Genomic DNA, 19559 nt, shown 5'->3' with positions numbered 1-19559 from the left:
GGCTTTGGCTAACAGAACATGACCTGATAGGCCATGTGAAGAAGATGTTCTAAATGCAGGCATAATTAGATCAGTTCTACCCTCCTTAAGCTTCAACCTTCCACTATGAGCCACCTTCCTGGAACTCTGAATGTCCAGACAGATGGGTCTCACCTGATGGATGGATCTCAACTGAGTGAAATTAATCCAGCTGTGCTCAGTCCACCCATAGCCAACCCAGACCCCTCCTGTAACGAGGGCAGGAGATAAAGACGCACAGCTATAGGCTACTAAAATTTTGGAATGGTTGCCACAGCAGAAGTTATTTAATAGACCCTCTGTTCGATTTTCTTTTGGCCAGGAATTTTCATAGAGATTTCCTCTCAATCTTGCTGTACAATAATGTTGGTTTTTGAAGAAAGAAGACCAGATTGCCTAGTCCAATACATAATGATCAATTGGTTATCAGTTTTACTTAGTAGTCAAATCAGTTGTTTTTTGTTTTTTTTTTAATTTTTCAGAAGAAGTCTTGCAGTGTCCCGAAGTAAAAATAAAGTCTTTGTTAAATTAAAAGAAGACAATCTGAACTACACTCATCTTTCCTACTTGGATCTTAAAGTATTGAAGAAAACTCAGCTTTTCAAAAACCACTTGCTTATTGTGGGTACATAGGGTACCACGCTTTATAACTTGGGCTACTGCTCACAGCAATTCTGCTCGAGACACCCAGAGTAGGAATTTACGTACCGGTCCTGTGGATTGGACACACACGGTAAAGGAACAAAATCTTGAGAAGACAGCCCAGCACATCTTTACGTGCCTACACACCTGTGTAACCACGACGCATCACCACTATTTTCTGTCACTATCACCACTTTGTCACTATTACCACTTCCTGGGTCAGAGCTGCTCACAAAAAAGAGCACGACTTTGACCTCTATCATGGGTGGTTAGTTCTTTTAAAAAGCGTGTTATAAATGGAATCACTGCATATGTATTTTTCCGGGTCTACATCCTTTCACCCAACCTCACCTCTGTGAGGTCCCTCCAGGTTGTCTCAGAGGTTTTGGTCTCTATGTGGCATTCCACTTTGTGAATGACCATTTGGTTTCCAAATTTTGGCTTGCCTTCATTTTAGATGTAGCCCTGGTAGAAATGTTTAAGTGATTTTAAGAAACATACCATTGGAATATTACATTTTTATCTAATCCATCGTCTCTTGGTCTAGCTGTTAAATTAATTTACATTAGTTCCTAAGATTAACATTTTGGGAATTCGTTCAGTCCTTTTTTATGCTGTTTTTAAAAGATTTTATTTATTTGTCTGTTTATTTATTTCAAGACTAATGGGGGAGGGGCAGGGGGAGAGGAAGACAGAGCATCTCAAGCAGACTCTGCGCTGAGTGCACAGCCCCACGTGGGGTTCCATCTCATGACCTGAGACCATGACTTGAGCTGAGATCAAGAGTCAGACACTTAGCTGACTGAGCCGCCCCGTAGCCCCAGACTTTTTTTTTTAATTCTTTCTCATCCATTTATTTGTTTTTTTTATTTAAGATTTCACTTATATCTGACAGAGAGAGGTAGTGAGACAGGGAACACAGGCATAGGGGAGTGGGAGAGGGAGAAGCAGGCTCCCAATATGGGGCTCAATCCCAGGACCCCGAGATCATGACCTGAGCGGAAAGCAGATACTTAATGACTGAGCTACCCAGGTGCCCCTTATGTTTAGTTTTTTAAAAACAAAAATTTTGACTTTTGCCCCTTGCTTTTTGCTGAGTGAATTTTAAGTTCATCATATTCTTTCCCAAAATTTCACTGTGAATATTTCCAACACTGAAAAGCTAAAAGAATACTACAATGGGCTCTATCACCTAGAATTCACAATTATCAACATTTTGCCACCTTTACTTAGTTTGCTTCATCTCTCTTTACATTTAAATATATGAAGGGGTGTGTGTGTGTGTGTGTGTGTGTGTGTGTGTGTGTATGCACACTTGCATACACACTGGTTTGGGTTGAAGTATTTGAAAGTATATTAGACAGAAACACACATCACCCCTACAACTTTGCAAATAGTTTTTATCAATACCAGGGATCACCTACATCACCTCAATGCAATTTTCACAACTAAGAAAATGGGCAATAACTCCTTGAATAATGTCATTACCAGCCCATCTTCAAAACTCCCTAAAAGTCCCCCAAATGTCTTTTAGAGCTGTGCCCACGTCCCTCCACCACCACCCAGTCCAGGATCCAACAAAGATGCATGCGCTGCATTTCTTATATCTGAGTTTCTTTCAATCTAGAAGAGTCCCTGCACTTTATAAATGACATTATCATTTTGAGAAGATCATGTCAGTTTTCAGGTAGAATATTCCATGTTCTAGACAGGTTTGTTTTTCCATGGTGACCTCAATTTTCCTACCTCTTGCATGTCTTCTGAATGGAAGCTGCATCTAAAGGTTTGATGAGATTCAGATAACATTTTTGTTGAGAATACTCTGGAAGGGATGTTGTGGGCTTCACATCACATCATATATCAGAAGATAAATAATGTCAGAATCCCCGTCTTTTAGTGAGGCGCAGTTTGATCACCTGTGGGTAGTCACCACTTCTCTCTATCATAAAACAGCAATTTCTGCATTTGTATTTAAGCTGGGTGACACTTTGGTATCATGTGAATGTCCTGTTCCCCAACCACCTGTCCAGGCATTATCTCAGCATCCACTGAAGACTGCCATCTGAAACAAAACGCTATTCTTTTTATCACGATGGTCACACGATGGATAGAATAATGTATAAAATTGCTGTATCATTATGTTGTACAACTGAAACTAACATAACACTGCATGTTAGTTAGATTTCAATGAAAGTCTTAAAAACACTATTCTTTTTAATAATTGATCTCGTACCCTAAGCCCACATTCTATGATTGCCAGATTCAAGATAAATACTGATTGAGGGAGCTATTACTGTTCCCACCCCCATTCTACTTTTTATTAAAATAATCTGGAAGCACAGATCACAGGTATTACTAGAGTCGCTATTCTTATTCAGCTATTATTTCAAAATTGTGTAACTCCTGCATTTAATCAGGGGAGCAAGCTCACCTATCGAGAATTTACTGCGTCTGTTGAGCCAATGTAAGTGCCTACCGTTCACTCCTTACACAGTTGAGCATCCTCATCCTTACTCTTTCACGGCGACTTGCCAAGAGCTGAGCTGCTGTACACAACTGGGTAGCTTCCATAAGAAGAGAACCAGACCATTTGTGACCTGACACCATCATCAGTCTCGTCCCAGGCATTTCTGCAGGGACAAACAGCCAACTGTTAGCCCAACCGCCAACTCCTCACTATAGTTAGTTTGGATCTAAGAAAACCATGCACAGGTGAATACGGGAGTCCACTCAGATTATATTTCCAGTGCCTGCTGAGAAGGGATATTGGTGATTCTTTGCTTCTCAAGCCTTCATTGGCACTTGCGTACCATTTTATCGGGATGTCAAATCTTCTGCCTGCAATGAGGCAACCTTCCTTCATCAGAGACTCAAGGCAGATGGTGAAGGCGGTCCAGCTCCTGGACCGACACAAGAAACGACAGAAGGCCACCTTGCTGGTGGTGTGCTTTTTGGCTCCAGTGGCTGATTATGTTGGATGGCGTGGCCTGAAAATCAGTCTGAACAAACTTTGATTCACTTTTCTCAAGATAAATTCCAACCTCGTGTTTTCCACCCCCAGATTCTGGGTTCCTCTAAGGGAAATGGATTTCTTTCCATGACTGGAAGAAATAGAGCTGCACACTGCACACGTATCCATCTACGTCCTGCTTATCTAATGGATAGTTCTTGGGAGATCTCAGAGTGCTCCTAAACATCTCTCTGCAAATACAGTCTATTGCAATGCCAGGCGTCATTATACGAAGGGATACAACTCAACGGAAATAAAGGCAGTGCACAATTTATTGCTTTCCTTATCCTAAAAGCTCAACTGAAAACCATTTCATTTATACAGGTTTTTCAAGTCCCTCAAGCAGGAACACTTTGCACTTGCTTTTCTTTTGCCTAGAAACACTCTTCCTTTAGATACCTCCATAGCTCCCTTCTACCCTACCTCCAGCTCCTCACATACTATCTTCTTAATAGCACCATTTCTGATTACTCTATTTGAAATTGTAAACTCTCATTCTATACTTCTTATCCTTTTCCCCTGCTTTAATTTCTTCCTTAGCATTTGTCAGTCATACCAACATACTGTATCTTTTACTTGTATATTTCCTTTATGTCTGTTTCTGCCCCATTAAAGTAGGGGCAGAGAGCCATTCATGTGGAATCGAGGACAAGGGCAACCCTTGGAGATGAGCTGTGAGCAGCTGGCTGGCCCATACATGGCGGGCACAGGAAGGATTGAGGCCTGGGGAGGCCAGCAGACCACCAGGCAGTAAGTGACAACAACATCAGACCAGGAGGTGTGAGAAGACAAGGAGAGATCTGAGAGCTTCTTGGCCGCTATGCAGTTCCTGGTTTCTAGTTTTCTGCATATCAAAAACACAAAGTACTATGACTCCATCAAAGGAAAGAAATATTCAACACTCCCCCAAATTTCGGATAAATCTTTAAGTATGCCATCCAATTAGGAATTTCCCCCCCCAAAAGGACTGCCAAATTAACTTGGCTCTTTAAAGCCATACTCCAGATGTTATTTATCATAAATGATAGCATGCATGGAAATACATGTTTAACAGCCAGCAATTAACAAAGTGGGCACACTTTAAAAGTTTAATTTGCTACCGATATAGTTTTGCATTAACAACTTGGAAAACAATCGCAAATTGCACAATTCAATTTTCCAAATGGATTATTTTGGAACCAGACGGAGAAATGGTTGAAATTTCTTCTGGTGTTTCAAGGGGAGATTAATACAATGGGGTTTTTAAAAGTGCATACATTCCCTTGAGGAATTGATATATTCCTGTCAGAATTATGCAATTAGTCAACATTATGTGGGAATATTAAGTATATTTCTTAATATACTGCAAAGTATATTGTGTGCAGCAAAGTCAAAAGCCATTTAGTAAAACAAGAATTTGATTTCCAATTTTTCTCCTTCTTTTGCTGAAGGTAATTTACAGATGATGATTTATTTATGTTTACAGAGTAAAAACAAGACCACTACCTAAAAGGCAATTTTCCGCTCTGCTTTTGTAGGCTATATCCTAATTATTTTTCCCCTTGTGGGACTGAATGAATTAAGTAAGCAATTCACTTTGTATATGCAAATGGCAAAGCTCTGCAGAAGCTTCAAATTGCTTTATTCTCAAAAAAAAAAAAAAAATTTAAGGCCATTATCTTACTGAAAATGAAGAGGCATAAGCCCCTTTAACTTTTGTGGATTGTCTTTGAAAATAAAAGCAACATGAAAACAATCCATTTCTGGGTCCATCATGTTTTCTTAAGTATTGATAAAATAACTACTATTATTATTGTGGTTATTACATTATTATTATCTGTTGAAAATGTTCAAAGTACTTGAGAACACCCTAATAAACATTTCTGTTACACATTTCCAAAAAATCTCTTATGGCGTATTCCAAACCTTTTATCTTTTTTAATATCATCTTTCCCAGAAAAGCACCAGTGGTTTGAAGTTACAGTGCCGAGAAGCAGGGACAGGCAAATAAGAAGAGATATGCTCCGTTCTAATCAAAAGTCCCCATCCAAAACATCCCCGCCCACTAGCTTCCCCTAAGGACCCTGAACATGGCAGTTTAAATAAATGTTTCATAAAAGATTTCTTGAGAAAGAACCAGTCTAGACAGTTATATCCCAGTCCCCATATAGATGGTTTCATTCTTTCCAAAAATACCTACATGCCCTTGGTCACTTAAAATAAATTGGACTAGCGCCTGTCTGAGTTATAAATTTGGACTGTCTCCCCGAGGAAGGGATCTTTATTTGTCCATGGAAATAACTGAAATGATCCATTTGTTGCGTCTTCCTTAAAAATAAAAACACACACACACCAAAAAAGGTGCTTAAACTGGAAAGTCTGACCGTGAAATTGATGGGATGGAATTTGGAGTGACGGGCACTTCCCTACACTGTCAGTGGATATGTATTTTTGGATAATCTATCTGGAGACAAGTTGGCAGAAGCTACAAACATTTTAAAGGTGTGAGATGTTATCCGAAAATATCACTTCTAGGACTTTTCTTCCAAAAAGATCAGAGTGTGAGCACATAAAGACAGATGCACATGTTTTCCACTGTGATAGAATCTGTATTAGCAAAATATTGGAAACCCTTTTGTCCACTGATTTGGGTATTTTTAAACAGATTAGGGTCTATCAATATTTAAGTGTACTGTTGAGCTATTAAATTAAAGAGGTGTGACCACTAATTACTGGCTTGAAATTACAGTCAAAACATTTATCTCATAAACCAAAATATTTTATAATAATAAATACATAGACATATATATTATATAAATATATAAGTATATAAATATAAATATATTATAAATAAATTATATTAGAAATATAGATATAAACAAATATATATTATATAAATATAATAAACCAAAACATTTATCTCAGAAACCAAAATATTTTGAATGGGAAAGGAATTCCTACTAAAAGTTATGTAAGGACTTGAGGCTCACAAGGAGTGAATATCCTGGGGAAATCTGTATTTACAATCTCCTTAAACACAATATGGGTAGCATATAATGAATTACTCCATTTTTGTTTTAAAAATATTATCTGTGTATGTGTGTGAATATGTTTCTCATTGTATATATAGAGAAAAGGGTCTGAAAAGTACACAATCTATTAGTATTTTTTTCTGAGGACTGGGACTAGGGTCCAGGATAGGGTTCTTTTCTTTGCTTTTACTTCATGCACTTCAGAATTGTTTAAATTTGTTACTTCATGATGTTTATAACTTAAAAAAAAGAAGAAGAGAAAACAAAAGGAAGAAATCTGCCAAAAAATTTTAGATGGAGGAAGTGGATCTCTGTCCTTTGTCAACAACAAATCTCCTTCGCTAGTGACTCACTTGGCAAACAGCATTCTGTGATTTCTTCCACATCCAAAACCATTTGGCTAATTTTTCACCAACTTCAGAAAATCCACTTTTTTCTTTTGATGCCATTTATTGAGAGCTTTTGTATGCACCTCCATTATAGTCAAGTGTTTCTATATAGATCAAGTCCTAAAGATACATGCTTTTAAGAAATCCATGTACTATATATGCATGAGTAGGGGGGAAGAATTTATAATCAATGAACTTTGTAGCTTAATGTTCTATTTGTCTTATCCTTATTTTGGTATGTGTATATATGTGTTTCTTAACAATATAACTAAGTCAAACAAACTAATAGTGTTAGAGTAAGCAGATTAAATTTTCATAAACTCTCAAAAGCTGGGGACTCTATCCAAAATGCAAGGACAATTAATCATTTCAAATGATAAGTCAAGTAATGGTGGGATAAGAAAAAAGTCATTTAAATGACATGATTGTTTTATCAGGTCCTAAGTCAAAAATGACTGGTTTACACAAGTTAGGTATTTAAACCAAAAGGGCTTTAAACCTCATGGAAATTAAATGAAATAATCAGGTATAAACTTAACAACATGCACAGGATATGGAGGTGGAACATTACAAAATGCTGATGAAAGAAATTTTAATAGAATCAACTAAGTGGGGTTACATACCATGTTCATGAAGTGAAAGATGGTACAGAAAAGATGTCAGTTCGCCCACAATTGGAGGTATACAGGTTTAATATAACTCTTCTCAAAATCTGAACATAGGTTCTCTATAGACACAGATCAGCTCTATTTAAAATTTTATGAAAAGACAAGAGAATAATTGTATCCAATATTAAAAATTATTACAGATCTACAATAATCAAGAGGGTGTGGTATTACTAGAGAGACAGATACATGGCTCAATGGAAAAGAATAGAGAATCCAGGAACAGATCCATGCTAATATGCCCAAATGATTTTTGACAAATGTGCAAAAGCAATTCAATGCCAAAAGAAAAACTTTTTTCTTTTTAACAAATGGCATTGGAGTAATTGGAAATCCATAGGTAAAAAGAATAAAACTCAACCTACCCCCGACACCTTATACAAAAACTAAACTCAAAGTGATTCATTGACTTAAATGTGTAATGTAAAACTATAAAATGTTTGGGGGGAAAAACAAACAAATGGAGAAAATGTTTAGCATATAAAGCTAGGCAGAATTCTGATATTTGATGTGAAAGCATATTCTATAAAGGTAAAAATTCAAATACTGGACCTCATCCAAATTAAAACTTTTATTCGACAAAAGACCCTGTTAAGAGTATGAAAAGAGGGGCGCCTGGGTGGCTCAGTGGGTTAAAGCTTCTGCTTTGGCTCGGGTCGTGATCCCAGGGTCCTCGGATTGAGCCCGACATCAGGCTCTCTGCTCAGCGGGGAGCCTGCTTCCCTTCCTCTCTCTGCCTGCCTCTCTGTTTACTTGTGATCTCTGTCTGTCAAATAAATAAATAAAATCTTTAAAAAAAAAGAGTATGAAAAAATAAGATGCAGAATGGGATAAATTATTTGCAACCACATATATGACAAAGGACTCATATCTAAACTATATTTTTAAAAAACTACAAAAAACCTCAAAATCAAAAACAAATAAAATAAAGTAAAAACTTCCAAAACTCGATAGTTAAAAATTGGCAAAACACATGAAGAGATATTTCATAGAAAAAAAAATATACAGATGGTAAGTTAGCTGTATAAAAATATGTTCAACATCATTAGCCATTCAGGAACACAAATGAAAACCAACATTGGACATCACTAACAGAATGACTTAAAAAAAAAAAAAGTGACAGCACCAAATGCTGGTGAAGATGCAGAAAAACTGGACCACTCATATGTTGCTGGTGAGAATGTAAAATGGCACAGCAACTCTGTAACAGTTTGGCAGTTTCTTATAAAAGTAAAGATACAACCCCATATGATCTAGCAATTGCACTCTTGGGAATTTATCCCAGAGAAATAAATGTTTTATTGGTAATAACCAAAAACTAGAAACAACCCAGATGTTCTTCTATCAGTGAATATAAACAACCTGTGGTAATCCATACTAAGCAATAGTGCTCATCAATAAAAAGGGTTATTGATACACACAACTTGGATCAATCTCAAGGAAATGATTGTAATTGAAGAAAGCCAATCCCAAAAGGTAATATACTGCATGATTCTTGAAAAGAAAAAAAATACAAAAAACATGGCAGTGCATGCTGGGGTAGGGACCTAGGAGATGTAATTACAAAAGGAAACACGAGGGATACTTCTGCTGATGGAATCCTTCTCTCTCTTAACTAAGCCCACAGGTGAGAAAACTGCACAGAAATAAACACACGCACACACATGAGTATGGGTAAACCCAGGCAAATCTGAATGAAATGAGTGGATCGTATCAACGTCAGGATCCGAGCTGGGATATTGTATTACAGATTTGCATAATGTTCCCACTGGGGAAAACCAGATAAAGGAGACACATTTTCTCTGTGTTATTTCTTACCACTGCATATAAATCTACAATTATCTCAAAATAAAATGTAACACTGAAAAATGTAAACAGAGGATTTTCAAATGTGTTCCCCGGAATATCTCTATGAGCCTCTGGGAACATGAGGACCAGTGGGGTTAGACTGAATGTGGGCATCTCTCTTCCCCACGCCAACTCCACTCCTGCTTCCGTGAGAACAGCTCTTCTACGCACTTAAATGCTGGGCTAGCGAAACAAAGTACTTGAACTAAAGACTCTACAGCAGGGAGGCAGTGTGCCATGGGTTTTAGGAATGTGGGCTTTGGAGGCAGAATGCCTAGGCTCCAGATCTCAATCTGCCACTGCCCAACTGTATAATCCTGAGCATGAGCCTTGACTTCACTCATCCTGAATTTCCTCATCTGTAAAATGGGAATGATAAGACTCTGCTTCATAAAACTGCTCTTGTATTGAACTCACATATCTGAAGAATTTTGTTCAGTGCCTACTGGGACAAAGTAAGGCCTTAATAAATATCAGCTATTATAATGATCAAAGGAAAACCTCTAGATAAAATGGTATTGTCCAAAAGCACACGCATTTATTTAAAGACGTTATTTATGATTTATTCCAAAGGGCTTACAGAGTATAAAGTGCCCACCTTACATTATTTAAAAAAAAAATCTTCACATAACCTTGGGAGGCTAGTCTTATTATCTTTTTCCCACATTGCAGATTAGGAACTTAAGACATAATTTAAGCGTAATGGACAGCCTTTCTGTCCCCAAACCCATGGCGTACTGTATTCTCCCTCCTACCACAAATTCAACCAACATTTAATGAATGCTTATTATATTCCCTATGTTGATAAAGATGCTGAGGACACAGAGCTGAACACACAAGACAGGATCTTGTCTGTGTGTTCCTGAGGCGTACTGTTAACTAGCAGCAAACAAGTATAGAAATAAATGAATGACACACTTTCAACAGTGTTAAGTGTTATGAATTTAATAAGAAATGTGATTCAGACTTGCATGGAAGGTTCACATAGGCCTTTTTGAGGTGATGATGTTTAAGTTAATATCTAAAGTAAGAGGGTTCCTGGGTCACTCAGATGCCAAGGCTCATGCTCAGGATTATACAGTTGAGCATCTGCCTTCAGCTGAGGTCATGATCCCAGGGTCCTGCACTGGGCTTCCTGTGCAGTGGGGAGACTCCTTCTCGCTCTCCTCTGCCTGCCGCTCCCCCAGCTTGTGCTCCCCCCCTCCCTCTGTCAAATAAATAAGTGAAATCTTAAAAAAAAAAATTAAAATAAAATAAGAGAAGAAACCATGGGAAAGTCTTTGTAGACCAAAGGAACAGCCGATGCAAATGTCCTGAGGTGGAACAAAAGTTCAGCAAGGTGATGAGTGTCGTGAGATAGTCTGAGATGTGTGCTGGGACAGAAGCACTCAAGACCTTTGTTTGTGGTAATGGCAATGGGTTTAATTATGATTCTAAGGGTGTTGGGAAACCTCAAAAAAAAAAAAAAAAATTCCTTCGGAGGCATCACTTTGAAACCAGCTTGTTTTACAACTCACAGATGATACAGGACCCAATGCCCAGGGCAGACATCATGCTGAGTATAACAATTTGGATTGACAGCACCTTCAGTCCTGAATCACGCATGGTTGTACTACCTGATGGACTTACTCCTTCTCTCTGATTTGGTTCTCTTTGCCTTCCTCTACTCTTGTAGGGGCCATATACGGAATAAGCCTCTCTTTGACAGTTTTAATGGGTGTTTGGACTAAAATAATATCTCATGACAAATGTGTGTGGCTCTGATGAAAATGCTATTGTAGCTGAAGTGTTGCAAAGTTCCTCATCACAATGCATATATACATGTGTGTGCATGTATATGTGTGTATGTGTGTGTATATACACACACGTAAGCCCAATATAAATATCTGAAAGTAAGTAAGATGCTATATTCATCACAAAGTATGACAGTATTTCGCAGTTTATGCATGCTAAAACAGTCAACCTACTAAGTACATGGTCTCATGCAGACTCCTGCAAGATGATCACATTCTCCTTCTACTATTATCCAAGAGGTAACTTAAAGACTAAAAAAATAAAAAAATAAAAAAATAAAAAATTGGGGTGGGAGAGCCTACAAGTCAGTGCAACCCAGAGAGACATTTGATTTTGGTCTATGCTGTATTTTACAAATACACTTACATGTTAGAAGTTCTCACCAAAAAAATCTGCATTTCCATTTCCTCTTGAAAGAGTGGACTGGGTGACAACCGTGGGCTCCCCTTTCTACAAGGCAGCAATAACCTGGAGTTGGATAATATGAAAGCGAAGAAAACCCAGCAAGTTGGAGCAGAGACAAGCAAAGGGTAGAGGCAATGGTACCTTCATTGTATGAGGTGGTGAGTCAAGAAGTTCTTCCCCGCATTAATGGGGAAAGGCACAGACGTTTAAGTATATTACTGAATGTTGCACATATAGTCGGAAGTTCTTTAAAATAATGTAATCACCACCCTTCGTAAGGAAAAGGAAAGAGCTGGCGTGGGACTGTATACATGAGCCACATCACTGACTTCCTAACGTGGGGAATCTGTTCATAATGTAGGAGGTTGACAAAATAAGAGAGAGATAAACATATCATTTAGAGTTACAGAAACAACTACCGAGAAAATGAAAGCAAGCTACGAAGGTGCTGATTAGGTCTGGGGAGGCGTATGAGCTTCCTAGGGCTGCCGTAACAAAGCATCACAAACTGGGGGTCCTGAACATCAGCAGTGTCTTCTCTCTGCAGGCCTAAGCCCAAAATCAAGACGTCAGTGGGGATGGTTCCTACTGAAGGCTCTAAGTGAGACTCTGTCCCAGGCTTCTCCCCTAGCTTCTGGCCGAGGCCCACAGTCCCTGGCATCCCCTAGTTTGCGGCTGTATCCTTCCAATCTCTGCCCCCATCTTCCCCAGTGTGTCTGCGTCTTTTCTTACCAGAACACCAAACCCAGGAACCTCATCCTAAACTGATGTCTACAAAGACCCTATTTCGAAATAAGGCCATATCCACAGGAATTACATACATAATTCAGCCCATAATCGGAGGGGCAAGATGAAGTAAACAAGATTTAATTTTTACCATAAGGCCTTCAGTATCATTTGATTTTTTTAATCCTGTGTGTTATTTTATATAGATTTTTAAAAATTTAAATATCTGTCTAACTGTGACAGGGCTGTCTTTATTATTAGACAGTCTTCTCTGTAGGGCAAAATCGTGCAGTAATTTCCAATGACGGAGACTTTGGTATGATTCACACAGCAGTTTTTATGTTCCAAAAACCAAAGGGTCTCCTAACATTTCCACTATGTGGTACTAGTATAAGTAGGTCACAGATCATTTCCCAGGTACCCTCAGTGTCCCTGGGATCAAAAGCAGTCACTGTGCCAGACACTGTGGTGGGCCCCAAGGACACGTAAAGCTGAATAAAGCACAGTTCCCACCTTCATGGAAATCACACTCAACAGAGAGGATCGCAGCAGGTCTTCTTGGTGGTAACAGAGTTCCCTACCCAGAATGCACTGGGCAATGAAGAAAATGTGTTCTATTGTCTCTACCAGCGAGGGTAAACTCTATCAGCTCTTCGCTGCACATGAGAGAAAATCCAAGATTATGAAGTCCGAATACGAGAGGAGTTACTCCTGTCACATGAGAGAAACAGATAGTCTAGGGCTCACCTGGTGTGCTGTGGTACTACAGACTGAGTATCTGTGTCCCCACAAAATTCACATGTTGAAACCCAATGCCCAATGTGACGGTATTAGAAGTGATTCCATCATGAAGGTGGACTGCTCATGAATGGAATCATTGCCTTTATAGAAGAGAATCCGGAGAGCACCCTCATGCCTTCCACCACATATGGACACACCAAGAAGTGAGCAATCTGAAACACAGGCGAGGGCCTTCACCAGAATCAGACCATGCCGGCACCCTGATCTTGGACTTACAACTGCCAGAACCACGAGACCTGACTGCCTGTTGTGTGAGTCACCTGTCTATGATATTTTGTTACTGTAGCCTGAACCAGATGAGGACACAGGGTGTCAGGGAGCACAGACCAGCCCTCAACATCTTCCTTTACACTTTTATGGGACATATCCTGGTGCTCTGCCATCCTCGACCCATGGTCTTTTCCATACTGTGGGCCATGATGGCTAATGTCCATTTCCTAACCAAAAGGAAAGAAAAAGAAATGAAGGAAATATCACCTTCCCTGATTACACTTGGGCCAGGATTTAGTCATTTGGTCATACCTCACTACATAGGGGTCTTTTCCTTGGGTTCAGCTAAAAATCAGCTACCCATCACCAAGGACGAAAGGGTATGATTAAGGGGTCAGCACCAACCAGAGAGAATCTGCCACCAGCATGAAAACAAATCACTGTTTTCAATATGACCAGTGCATCCAGGCAGAAGGTGCTCAGAAGACAGGCTACCTTGGGGTGGTCAGGAAGAGTCATGGGGACAAAAAGACATAGAAGAGACTGAAGGATCGATTAATGTCTGCCACATGGACCAGGGAAGGAAGGGTATCCAATCAACAGCAGGAGTGTGAGCAAATGTGGTGATGGACTAGACAGGAGAGGGAGTAAGGAAGAGGGTGAATCTAGGTGAATCTGGTGCCTTACACTGAGGCATGGAACTAGAGAAAGGAACCAAGCTCAGGTAGGAAATATAGTTCATTCAATTTTGAACATATTTCAGGAGCCTCTGGCACAATGGTGCAGACTTTTATGTCCTTGAGTACTTAAAACAGGAAGATGTAGTTTGGATACCATAGTTAACCCCTCCTATCCACTCTACGTTTACCGTAGAAATGTGAGTATGGAAGCATTTACCATCTGGGGAAAGCTTCCAAGTAATAACCTACAATTTAATCTGTGGGGATGTGAAGAGGCATGCCCTCACTGGCCCAAGTGAAGGCAGCTTCCAGAACAGGGTCTGATAGGTAGTTTCTTGCACAAAGAGGGAATGACTCCAAAGCTGTTGTGTGAATATTGAAAAAAGATGCTTTGATATATGGTAAGATTTTGAAAACATCTATTACAGACATCTCCATCACAAGAGTGAAAGTTTTAGAAGAGAGAGAAGCCGAGTAAACAAGAAGGAGTCATTAGTACAGAAAACATTAACCCTAACCCAGACAAACAGACACAAGTGATAAGCTGGTGGAAACTTCAGAGAAATAATTTTTAAGATGTTAGCTTACTGTGAAGAACCCGGAACCCTACTATTGCAGAAACCAAGAACAAGGTCTGACGATGGGTTGGGGAGCTAGAAAGTGACCTACTCACTTAGGAAGGACAGAATGACAGAACACATTACTCTGACAAAAATAATAACGGTGATTACTCTTCGCAGTGAGAGGGTCTCTCATCTCTCTGATACATTCACGGGCATGTATTCATTTGATACATAAGTTAACGTGATTTCGGTAGAGTAGGAATGACCATCCCCAGATGCTCACTGTTGAAATGACAACAGGCCGAGTGGACAGAAAATAAACAAGGTGACACACATATCCACAATTGTGTTCCTCAGAATTAAATGTCTTTGTTCCATGGAACACACAATATTAAAAAAGGGAGCTCCATGGCCCCGTTACTGTGGAAATGCTGACTCAAAGTTACTCAGGTGTCCATATTATAGGCTTTCTTAGATCCTCTGATAAGCTACGGTGGATTATGACTCTCAAGAATGGATGGAAATGTTGCAGTCCCCAAACATCTTTGACCACAGAACCCTCTTCCTCCTGGAACCCTCCTCTTTCATAGTCTCTGGCATACATTTTGGGAAACACTCTATTAGACAATCAATTAGAACTGTCCTTGTAGCCCAAAGTAACTGAATCCTGCAAGCTCGGCCGTGTGTGATGATGGAGAAGCCATGATGGAACTTGTCTTGGAGGTGTTAAATTAATTAAACAAGGAGACCATTAGACCATTGTGGCTCTCCTGCCCTGAGAGCCTATGAGAGAAAACCAAATCCTGAACCTATAAATGCCTCAAGGTTATGGTGTCCAAATGCTAAGGACAACCAACCAATCACAGACAACTCGGCTTTAAGCTACAGCCAATCAATCACTGCCTTACTTTGCTTCCTCCTTTTCACTATAAAACTCCTTCCTCAACTCCTCTAGGTAGGGGACTCCTACCACGTCCAGTTTGGTGCTGCACAATTTGAATCAATTTTTGCTCAAGTAAACTCTTAAAATGTTTAACAGAGATCACCCTTACACACAAGTGAAGCAACCTGTCATATGTGTCTGGAAAGCCAGGGTTAGAAAGCAGGTTTCCCAAATCTGGGTCTGGCATACGTCCTACCCCACCATTTGGCTTGGTCTCAAAAACAGTAGACAGTCTTCCTTCCACGTAGATGGCCTTCCAGTTGTCACTCGTCTTGAAAAAGTAAAATTATTCATAGAAACAATCAACCTTTTCTGGTTGGGGTGAGCAACTTTGATTTCCTGAATGAAAACAGTGAACTTGCCTTTAACAAGAAGGTCGGAAAGCATATTTAAAGTCACTGGAGTATTAATACTGTTGCAATTACAGTTAATCAATTTCACAGCCATCATTGACAGCTGTGGTGCTTGAGGGGAACGTCACAGAAGAGGTAAAGAAATGAAAAATGAATTGCTCTGTATGTGCATTATTTATGTATTTATTTTCCAATTTTTTTTCATGAGCTCCTCCTTAGCTACATTTTCAGTGAGGAAGGCACCAAGTTTTAAAATTCTGCAGTCAATTTCCTGTTTTATAACGTCTAATAGAAATCGGATATGCAAAAAGTATCATTTTTCTTAAAAACTTTTTTAAGATTTTATTTATTTGAGAGAGTGAGAGTGAGAGAGATAGAGAGAGAGAGAGTATAAGCAGGAGAAGGGGCAGAGGGAGAAGCAGGATCGCCGCCGCACAAGAAGCCCTGGGACTCGATCCCAGGACGCTGAGACCGTGACCTGAGCCGAAGGCAGACACTTAAACGACTGAGCCACCCAGGCATCGCAGCATTTTTTTTTTCTTAATAATATCTCGAAGAATGAAATGAAAGAGGCGCTATGGTCTCATAAATGCTACAGTTTTCCTCCAGGAGGATTGTGGCTTCCTATGCCACACCAGCTCTGTACGGATCAAATAGCATAATGGACAGCTCCTCATGTCTTTCAGAAATTGCTTTATTTATAGGCAAATAAATTCTGAAATCTGGTCACAGCATGCTACTTATAACCTCCGTATTTTATTATCAAGATTCATAAATTACACAGCATTTAGATAAAAAATGCATATTGCAGAGTTATTCTGGCTTTTTATATGCCCCTAAGAGATTTCTACTAAATGTATCAGATCTGAGAGAGTAAGGAGGATGAAGGGCTACAGGAACTCATCAAGGGTTTGGAGGCTTAATGTAGATAATTCTTCCATTCTAATGCTTTGAACTTTGGTTAATGATTATTATAGATGAAAGAGACTGTGGCTTACCACAGTCCCCAAAGATTTACATATTAAATTCCAAAACCAGCAGGTAGAAGTCTGAAGTAGGACAAGTTTGTCCTCAATCTTCCCTTACCTCGGTTCACATTCAGAGGGGATCGTTACAATCCACTTTGGTTTTACTTTTGAGTCTGTCCTCCCCAAACTCCCCAACCCTGGCTTTTTCTGCCCCCATCACCATCTACCCCATATCCCTCAAACCAAGATTCCTTTACCTGGCTTCAGGTGTCTCAAGTACAGACTTCTTTTGGTAAGCTAAACAAAAATAGGACACAAAGCCATTTGCATGTACTTTATCTCATCTATTGATAACATGCGTTGCTTTTCAACCAATTGTTTAAAATATGTCTATTATGTATTAGGCAATGATCACTAAATAGTGAACCATGCCTCTCCCCCCCGCCCCCTCCACCAAACAAACACCCCAAAAATCTACTCTTGTAGACTTTATTTTATGGTGGTCATGTAGGGAGGATAGTAAGAAACAGCCAAACAAATATACATGTAGGGATAAGAGATGAAGAGAAAAATAGAGATGGGAAGGTAGGCCAAAGGATTCTATTTTAAACAAGAGATCAAGGAACAGCCTCTCTTAGAGGAGAAATTTGAGCAATGACCTGAACACCCCAGGGAAATGAGCTACGTGGATATTTGTGGGGAGAGCATTCCAGAAAAGGAAAACACCACACACACAATGCTCTGAGGAAAGCCCAGGGTGCCTGCAGCAGAGTAAAGCAGGCTGGGAAGACTGAGCAGACCAAGTGAAACGGGGGACAAGGGGTCAAATCATGTGACCGTGTAGGCCGTTACAAGGACTTGGCTGAGGGTTTTGCATGGAGGACCATGATGTGATATAAGTGTTTTAAATACACTGTGGAGGGCCAGCCATCAGGCAGTCCAGTGGCCTGGACCACAGTGGTAGTGAAAGAGGTTGTGGGAATGTTCGGAGCCTCTTCATGTTGAACACAGAGCCAAGACCACTTGCTGACGGACTGCATTTGGGGGGTTCCTATAAACTATTCCTCACTTATCTTTTTTCCTCTCGTAAATATGGAAAGGTCTGTAAACAAAGCACAGCCTATTTCTTTATTTTTCTGTATTCAGTATAGAGGATTGTGAGGAATCAGGGATTTCTGTGCTCGACTTGGAACGCTACCAAAACGAGAAAGGACTGATCAACATTAGCGGTCACACACAATGACTAGACAGGACAAGAATATAATGGTTTCTTAGTCCATCGGAGCTGTTGTAATAAATTACCACAGACTGGGTGGCTTATAAACAACAGAAATTTGTTTCTCACAGTTCTGGAGCCTGGGAAGCCCAAGGCAGAGGCAATGGCAAATTCAGTGTCTGGTGAGGCCCCATTTCCTGGTTCACGGACGGCTGTGTCCTCGCGGGGAGGAAGGAAGGAGGGAGTTCCCTGGGCTCTCTCCTATAAGAGCACGAATTCCAGTCATGATGACTCCACCCTCACGCCCTGACCACCTCCCAAAGGCCCCATCTCCAAATGTCATCCCACTGGGGGGTTGGGTTTCAACACATGAATTTTGGGGTGACACAAACATGCCATCCTGTGGTGGCAGATGGTGAACTGTAAAGTTACAGCCTGCTGAGGTTCTCAAGAGAGAGCTGATGCGGAACCACAACTTCTGGCCACCTAGGAGATGAAGCCTTTAGATGACCTTGTTAATTATAATGAGAAGGAAACAAAGAACAATGAAGGAAACAGTCAGTTAGTAGGAAATCTGGTCCCCAGGATTGGATGGACCTGCGAGATAGAGGGAAAGAATGGAGATCAGTTAAGGAACAGAAACCTGGAGAAGGTTCTCCTTTTGTCCCAGAGATAATCCAAATAACCCTGGGGCATTCTGTGCTCCCTTATAAGGCAAGGACTCTCAAGTAAATATGAAGCAAGCCATTCCCATATCATTGTTCACCACCTTATTATTAACAAAGATACTGGGTATATGTGGGATAACTGGGACATAATACACGTGGTCCAAAATGTCTGGACACCAGGAGTTTCAGGTGTTACAGAAATACTGAGACTGGCTCAAGATTATTTGCAAGGGTTCAGTGGTATGCTCTCACTGGCTTCCTGGATCACAGCTCCTGTGTAATAGATTTGCAACCCAACAACTCTTGCCTGAGGACAAACACCCTTAATCTGAATAGTGGAAATGCGTGGCACAGGGAAGAGAAATGATGGAGGAAATTCTAGACTCCTGAAGAGGTTTCCTTTGGTTCCTTCTCCCTTACGTTAATGGTAGTCTCGGAAGGAAGCTGACCTTGGAATATGGAACTTCATTATGAGATAGGGGGGAAAGAGTTCACATGGAACATATAATTCTTACCTCCCTTCCCTACTTATCTCAGAAGTCTTGCTTACTGCTTTTTTTCCCCTTATGTATGTACAGATGTGCCTATAAAGCATGGCATATGCTTTATTTCTCTAAATTGCAAAGGAATACAGCTTGCCCTACTGCTT

General features: G+C 40.0%; 1 protein-coding gene across 3 annotated transcripts in view; it reads right to left on the bottom strand.

The window, feature by feature from the left end:
• Positions 1-19559, bottom strand: part of DOK5 (docking protein 5) — a 349205-nt gene that overhangs the window by 62886 nt on the left and 266760 nt on the right. The window lies entirely within an intron of this gene.

Source organism: Mustela nivalis (assembly GCF_964662115.1).
Source record: "Mustela nivalis genome assembly, chromosome: 8".
In the NCBI taxonomy this organism is placed as follows: domain Eukaryota; kingdom Metazoa; phylum Chordata; class Mammalia; order Carnivora; family Mustelidae; genus Mustela; species Mustela nivalis.
This window is presented reverse-complemented; position numbering and strand designations above follow the sequence as displayed.